Raw genomic sequence first — 8,179 nt, 5'->3', positions numbered from 1 at the left:
TTGTTTTTTTTTAAACAAATCAAAGCTAGGAAAATGGTACCTTATCCTCCAACATTCTGCCTTAGTGAAAAGCAGTACAAACATGGCCCAGGGGCCTCACTCACTCTTATCCTCAGTTCTCATCCATGTGGTGGGTCTCTCCCTGGTCTCCTCCCTCCCTTAACTTCCTTCCCTCCCTCCATTTCCCTCCCTCCATCTTTCTCCCTGTCTCCATCTCCTCCCCTCCTTCCATGTCTCTTGAGTGTTCCCTTGTAATTCAGTAGTCTAGCTCCAGCTTATGTACTTGGTGGCTGCATTCCAAAAGAGCAAAAAAGGAAGCAATCAAAACTCTTAAGGGCTGGGCCCAGACTAGAACAGCATCACTTCTGCCACATTTTATTGGCCACAGCAACCCACAAGTTCAGGTCAGAATGAAGAACAGCAGAAACAGAATCCACAACCCGATTTTATAGAGCATTATCAGGGCACAGAAATGGGAGGGGCTGTGGTACCCATCTTTGCTGATAATCTAGTGTACTCTACTATCCTTGAACTTTTCAGGTATGATAGGTTAAAAGATCCACTCTCAATCCATTTCCTGTTTCAATTAGGTTTCTGTAACTAGAGACTAAAAGAGTCCTGACTAATACACATAAAAGAAATGAATATATGGAACAGTTGACTAAGAGTAGAAAGGTAAAAAAAAAAAAAAAAGAAAGAAAGAAAAAGAAAAAGGAAAAAAACTGGAAAAGTTGAATGCGAGTTAATTATCTGGTTACAAGGTCTAGCGCACTCTCCACGAGATCATAGATTAAATCCCAAAGAAATGTTTGAAAGCACTTCATCCAGTCTTTCCCAAAGAATTCTGCAGGACCTTGTTTCTACAGGATGCCTTTCAAAGATTCCATGGAAAAATGAGTTCCACTGCTAAAGGATTCATTAGGGCTTTTGATACCTACTATGCATCATGAATCATAACGTGTCATATGTGTCATAACTTCTACCCAAACTCACTTTAGCACAGATTCTAAAATTTTTTTTTCAACATTTTTTATTTATTTTTGGGACAGAGAGAGACAGAGCATGAACGGGGGGAGGGGCAGAGAGAGAGAGGGAGACACAGAATCGGAAACAGGCTCCAGGCTCCGAGCCATCAGCCCAGAGCCTGACGCGGGGCTCGAACTCACGGACCGCGAGATCGTGACCTGGCTGAAGTCGGACGCTTAACCGACTGCGCCACCCAGGCGCCCCAACTTTAGCACAGATTCTAAACTTCAGCATCTTGAAAAGTGCTGTTCCATGGGAGATGCTCTGCAGTATTCCAATACAGCTGAACTCCTCACATTGAAAGTAGGGAATCAGAGGCTCAGAGAGTCTCTCGCTTGAGGTAAGTAGTAGCACAGCTTGGGGGCTGTCTCAGTTTCTAGTTCAAAGTTCTATTATTCTCCACAGGGCTTAGGTGTAGACAAGGTTAAATTCATTAAACAAGTTGGCCATTACACTAGTTGGGGGGCCCTACATCAGCAAACCAAAATCTAAGCCTGTACAAGTCCCAGGGTTATCTTATAAAATGCTAAAGACAACCAATCACAGACAGCCAGCTAGGCTCTAAGCTATAGCCAATCAATAATTGCCTTGCTTTGCTTCTGCCTTTTCTCTACAACAGTCTCTCTCCAGCTCCTGTTGGTGTAGCAGCGCTCCTAACCACTTCTGGTTCGGCGCTGCCCTTTTCAAAATGGTTTTGCTCAAGCTCTTAAAAAAATGTTACTGTGCCTCAGTTTATCTTTTAACAGTTCTGGCGACAGAAGAGAGGAGGAGAGGACACCGAGCCGGGCGCCCCCAGGAACAAGGCCCGACAAGGCGCAGGTACCTGCTGAGCTCCTTGCGCCGCTGCTCCGCTGTGTCTGGAGGAGGCGGGAAGGCTCTCTGGCAGCCTGGGTCGCAGCTCCCCAGCTTTCCGGGAGGAGCTCTCAGACTTGACCGCGGCACTGCTTCGTCCACACCGGGGTCCAGAAACCCGCAGGAGTCAGACTGGGTCGGACCGGGAAACCTGAGCCGTTCAGGGTTAGACTGGGTCCGCCCGGGAAACCTGACCCGCCCAGAGTTACCCTCGGTGCGGAAACCGCCCCGAGTTGGACTGGGTCCGACCGGGAAACCCGCCGGGTCCGGGAACAGAGCGGTTCCGACTGGGAAACCTGACCCGGCCAGAGTTGCACTGGGTCCGGAAACTGCCCGGAGTTGGACTGGGTCCGACCGGGAAACCTGACCCGCCCAGAGTTACCCTCGGTGCGGAAACCGCCCCGAGTTGGACTGGGTCCGACCGGGAAACCTGCCGGGTCCGGGAACAGAGCGGTTACGACTGGGAAACCTGACCCGGCCAGAGTTGCACTGGGTCCGGAAACTGCCCGGAGTTGGACTGGGTCCGCCCGGCAAACCTGACCCGCCCAGAGTTACACTGGGTCCGGAAACCGCCCCGAGTTGGACTGGGCCCGTCCGGGAAATCCACCGGGTCCGGGAACAGAGCAGTTCCGACTGGGAAACCTGACCCGGCCAGAGTTACACTAGGTCCGGAAACTGCCCGGAGTTGGACGGGGTCCCCTTAAGAAACCTCCCCGGGTCCAGGAACAGAGTGGTTCCGATGTGGAAACCAGACCCAGTTGGGGCTGAAATGTGCCCGGGTCGGAGTGGTTCCTCCTTAGAAACCAGACCGAATCCGACCTAAGCTGGGCTGGGTCCAGTGTGAGGCCCAGGTCAATAACATTTTGCTTTAAGGCTGAACAGGGTTAACTTTACCAAAGATAATCTTGAATTATGGAGACCACTACGGAGAACTTTTAACCATTTTAGATAAGCTTATCCATTTAGGAGGTGCCCTGGAGATAAAGGTGTCTTGGCCAGGCACTCTCCGTAAAGGGTAGAGGGAAAACTACTTTTCTTCTTCCAGAGTGTCTGGTGCCCCAGAGCAGATCTCCTGGGACATCAACTGGCTCTGGAGCCTGCACGTGGGATCCTTGGAGAACTGGCAGAAGCCAGCAAAGGGTAAGAAATCTTACTGAAGTCTGTCTTTCCAAATTCACATTGACAGGAACAAACTTTGGCTATTGATCCTTTGTCTCCCAGGGACAGCTATTGCCTTCTTCTTTGTCTCATTTTGTGTCCTGAGAACTTGGCTTGGCAACCATCAGGTTGGTGTCCCCCAAAATAACGGCTTAACAGAAGTGTGGCTTGTACCTCACTTGTGGCTAGACACAGCTGGACAGAAATGTGGGCGCACTCCATTTGTAGCTAGGGTCCTAGCAATTATTGCCAGCTCTCAGGGCAGCTGTCTAAGTCTTTCTTTGAGCATTTTATTTTTTTATTTTTTTTTTAAATATTTTTTTTCAACGTTTTTTATTTATTTTTTGGGACAGAGAGAGACAGAGCATGAACGGGGGAGGGGCAGAGAGAGAGGGAGACACAGAATCGGAAACAGGCTCCAGGCTCCGAGCCATCAGCCCAGAGCCTGACGCGGGGCTCGAACTCACGGACCGCGAGATCGTGACCTGGCTGAAGTCGGACGCTTAACCGACTGCGCCACCCAGGCGCCCCATCTTTGAGCATTTTAAATTACAGGAGAAACATTATAGAATAAGAAATGATTCATGGATACGTGTGACTAATACAGGTATTCCAAAAGTTGTTTAAAGTTTATATAAATTTGTCAATCTCTCCTTGTTCAATTATCTTAAATTATTGTATGCCATGGAAATAACTACATTTCCTTATCAAATGAACTTTCATCAGATCTTTAACTATGGCTATTTTTTTTGAAAGTCTTTTTGTTATATACCGACAGTTATTATTTTACACTGATGCTTTTGCAAAGATGCCTCATCTTCAGAGAGATTCATGGGAAGGACTCTGCTGAGTACTTTAGACCGTAGGTTTCTGATAACTTTAAGATCATGAAACTGAACTGGGTAAGAACTTCCAGAACTAATGGAAAACCTGGATTCAAACAGAATGTGAATTTAAAATACGGGATTGAGGGGCGCTTGGGTGGCTCAGTGGGTTTTGTTCAACTCTTGATTTCAGCTCAGGTCATGATCTTACCGTTTGTGGGATTGAGTCCCACTTCAGGCTATGCACTGACAGCATCAGGCCTGCTTGGGATTCTGTCTCTTCCTCTCTCTGCCCCTACCCTACCTGCATGTGCGCGCTCTCTCTCTCTCTCTCTCTCTCTCTCTCTCTCTCAAAAAAAAAAAAAAAAAGGATTGAATGAACTGTTAAGGACGACTATAATTTTTTTCACAACTTCTCTCCTTCTGCCCTTCTTCCCCACTTATGTTCTCTCTCTCTCTCTCTCAAATAAATAATAATAATAAAAGAATCTATTCCCTCAGTAATAGGACACAAATGGAAACATTGGTTGTAATACCAAGGCTTTGACTAGAATGTCATGTTTGAGAATATGTGTAAAATAAAATATGATCAGACAGTCTCAAGCAACTAAGTTTGCCTTTATGGTGCTAATAAAACCCTCTTGGGAAAACTGGCCTGGTATGTTGCTTACAGCGTTTCTGGAACTTACCAGATGAGTAAGGAAAGTCACTTCCTGGAAGGCACGGGAACCTCAGGATATTTGGGGACTTCGAGAAGAGAGGAATTCACCCAAATCTGTAAGTATTTCATGCAGAGTCTGCTGGTGAGTTCTTGGTCTGCTTTCTTAGCCTGGAGAGGCTTTTAAAAGTCCAATCTAAAATTCCTTATGAAGAGTCCAGCAAAGCGGATTTAGAAAGAGCCTGTATGATCAGTCACTATTCTTGCTGTACTTCTGGAAGTAATAAAGCCAAGTTTAAAGAGATTAGATTTATTTTGGAAACAAAGTAGTTTTAACTGTGACTATCTTTGATAGAAATGGGTGTGATTATTGAGGGGAAAAAATATGTTTCACTAGAAAATTATAATACAACCTTGTGGATATGAGATTCTAGTCCTGTTCATTGTCTTTGAGGTTCTGTTATAGATATGTAAACCAAACTAGACCCTGACTTCTTCTAAAATATCTTCACAAATATCTGATTATGAGTCTCCAACCTCAAGTTTCCAATTGTCCCCCTACCTTTCTGATTTGCAATCACTAAGAACAAAGGCTGCCTTTGAACCTCTTTGGAAGATTTGGCAGTCAGACGTCAGGGACTTGAACCTTGGGTCCACATCCTCCAATGTAAAAGGGCTTCTCCAGACTCTTAGAGCTTCAAGCCAGCTGGAAATCTAAAATTAAAATTGGCTAGGGTGGTTCCTCTCCAGAAGTAGAAAGTGTCTTGTGTTGGACAGCTCTCCCAGGATCATGGATCAAGATCTCATCTTTAATAGGAAACCTTTATTCCTTTTGCTGTTTTACTACTTCCTTTACTCTGTTAATGCACAGACACTGCTCCTTAACTCTGGCAACTATTTCTGTATCTGCTGCTAAGGCCACAGCTGCACAACAAAGTCCCTATATTTTCTTGCTGCGATGGTTTTAGATAATAGAATTGTTTTATATTAGTTATTGGCTGAACAAGGAAGAGACTGGCCACAGCAATTACTTCCTGCTGTACCTGGATCCACACCTCTGGTATTGTAGCAAATATAAGAAATTAACAAACAAGCTACCTGGCTAAAACAGACTGATGCCCTTTCAGGTACATTCTTTGATTTATTCTGATACCAACTGGTTTAGTCCGTGGGGGCCCTAGCGACCCCCAGGGGATGCCAGTATTTTGGTATTATCCCAGTAATAGTTATCTCTAGAGTATCCTTAATGTGCTGTGTTCTCTCAAAGGTCTTAAATTCATGGTCACAGCCATAAGATGGTCTCACTGCACTTGGAGAAACAGAAACAAGATGAACAATGAGGTGAACAGCAAAGACAATTCTTCTAGGGATCTAACATTATAACCTGTGAGGAGCACAATGAGACAAGAGCAGCTGAACTTTGATGGTAGCTGAGAGTGATGCTAACAGTAAGTTTTTGGTTAATCTCTCACATAGGAGAGGATGACCAGAAGGAGGAATTGTTCAATTAATTAAACAAGGAGGTCATTAGATTGATGTGGCTCTAAAGCTATAGTGGCCTATGCAATCAAACCAAAATCTAAGCCTGCAAATGCCATAGGGGTAAGAAATCAAAACACTAAAGACAGACAGTCAAAAGCAGCCAACATATCTTTTAACAACACATACCACAGAAGCTAATTTTTCCAGCTACTTTAAGTTCCTGAGTCCTGTCTTTATTCACCCTTTCCGCACCCAATCCATCCTGTAGGATTCCACAGCTGTGGAACAACAGAAGGGTAGGCTCATGTGGAGCCGACATATACCAGGCATCAGTGGGTATTCTGTCAGAGCCTCAGTAACAGGTTTCCCCATGGTTGGAAACATCATCATGTGATGATTAAGAAATATGTGAAATTAGTACTTTTCTTTTTCTGCAGTCTTATAAAACAGATTTCTTTCTGGAGCTCATTCTCATACTTCATAGATCATTGCCTTCCATATACTTTTTGGAAAAACCTCCATTGTACTAAACCAACCTCCAAAACGTCCATCCTTCTCCATGAAAACACACACTTTTGAGCACCTACGTGTGTTTTCCAGACAACCTAAGTGCTTTGGTGCATTCTCTTTGACCAACTTGGAGTTCTGGTCTCATATGAAAATATTCCACTCTTTCATGTTTTCCAGACGGTGTCTAATTGGAATGGAAACTAGCACAGAACTGGGTGTTTGGTGAAGGAAATGACATGTGGCCCTCTTAGAACTAAGAGGTGATGTCACTCACTAAGGTGAATATTCTGTTGCCTGATGCCTTTATGACTAGGGATTAGTGAGGTGTGGTAGAGAGAGCACTGGACTGGAGTCAGGAGGACCAGATTCCAGTCCTGTTGTAGCTGCCACCTCTCTGTGTGACCCTGTGTGTATGATTGACCCCCAACTTTGTTGGGTACCTCATCCTTACCACATGTCCTTCCCACCTGAGTCTTGTTTTCACTTTGCTAGAACTATCAACTTAGGAAGTCTTAGTGCAGGGGTTAAGGGATATACAGTTGGGATGGGAATTGCAAAGAGTCCGCTCTCTACACAAATACTACATGATCAGTAAAAGGAAAGTTCTGTAGAAAAAAAAAAAAAAAGACAGGTAGAATCACCTAATTCTGCTTGGTGGGTCCATTCATTCAAGAAAAGATTTGTGCACAAGAGTGAAAGGAGCTGATTTGTATTTTAAGAGCTCTGTTTTGCATCTGCATAGACTACTGATTATAGAGGACATGAGAAGAAATGATAGGGACACAGGAGGGGTCAGGGGCAATTCGGCTAGTCAAACAGTCCATGTAAGAAACGATGGTTGATTGGGTTGTGGTGATAACATTAGAATTGCAGGCAATTTAGAATAGATATTGAATGGGGAATTTTTAATACTTGCATTGCTTGTGACTAATGGAAAAAAAAAGATAGGATAAAAAATGATTCGGGGATTTGGGTTTTAACAGTTGAGTTGGTTTTGTTTCCATTTACTGAGATGGCAGAGATTGGGAGTAGAATATTTTGGAAGTAGAAGAGGAGTCAGCATTACAGACATGTACGTTTTGCAACTTCCCAGTGCAGATACCAAACAGATTGTTGACTATATAAATTTGGCTCCCAGAGAGGTTTGTGTTAGGGATAAAATTGGGGAGCGATAAGCATTTAGATTATACTTGATAAGCTTCAAAGAGAAGCACCACGTGAACTGACTCTTGAAGGATAAGTTGTGTTGCACCAGTGATTGAGAATATGGGCAAGGGGAGTACACACAAAGAGGACTAAGTGAGAAAAGGCAGAAGGCTGAAGGGGTCAGGCCAAGGTCCACTGGGCTCTTAGGGCCTGAGCTCAGACCACTCCACAGCACTTCCTGAAACAGCAATACTACCTTCCCTCTAGAAATACCCACTAGCCATCTTAGATCCCTGGACACTTGGGTTCAAAGCCAATGAAGGATTACAGCTAAGAGTAGTTTGCTTAAGCATAATAATAGAGCCTACAGGCTATTTCTTTTTCTTTTTTCCTCAAACTAGAGAAATTTCCTTTTTATTTTTCTCCTGAATAATATTGAATTCATTAGTGTTTGTCTTCTCCCAAGTCTGGCAACCTCGTTGAGCACAATTCAGTTCAGACTTCAGTGTCACTACCCAAGAGA

General features: G+C 44.4%; 1 long non-coding RNA gene across 1 annotated transcript; it reads left to right on the top strand.

Annotated features, from left to right (window-relative positions):
- Positions 1–2,582: 2,582 nt before the first annotated feature.
- On the top strand, positions 2,583–6,017 carry LOC131490835 (uncharacterized). The gene is made up of 3 exons (XR_009251235.1): positions 2,583–3,018; positions 4,534–4,637; positions 5,786–6,017. It is a non-coding gene; the product is annotated as an uncharacterized LOC131490835 (long non-coding RNA).
- Positions 6,018–8,179: the final 2,162 nt, after the last annotated feature.

This window comes from Neofelis nebulosa, chromosome 12, assembly GCF_028018385.1.
Source record: "Neofelis nebulosa isolate mNeoNeb1 chromosome 12, mNeoNeb1.pri, whole genome shotgun sequence".
Taxonomy (NCBI): Eukaryota; Metazoa; Chordata; class Mammalia; order Carnivora; family Felidae; genus Neofelis; species Neofelis nebulosa.
Note: the sequence above shows the minus strand (reverse complement) of the source record. Positions and strands in the feature narration are given on the sequence as shown.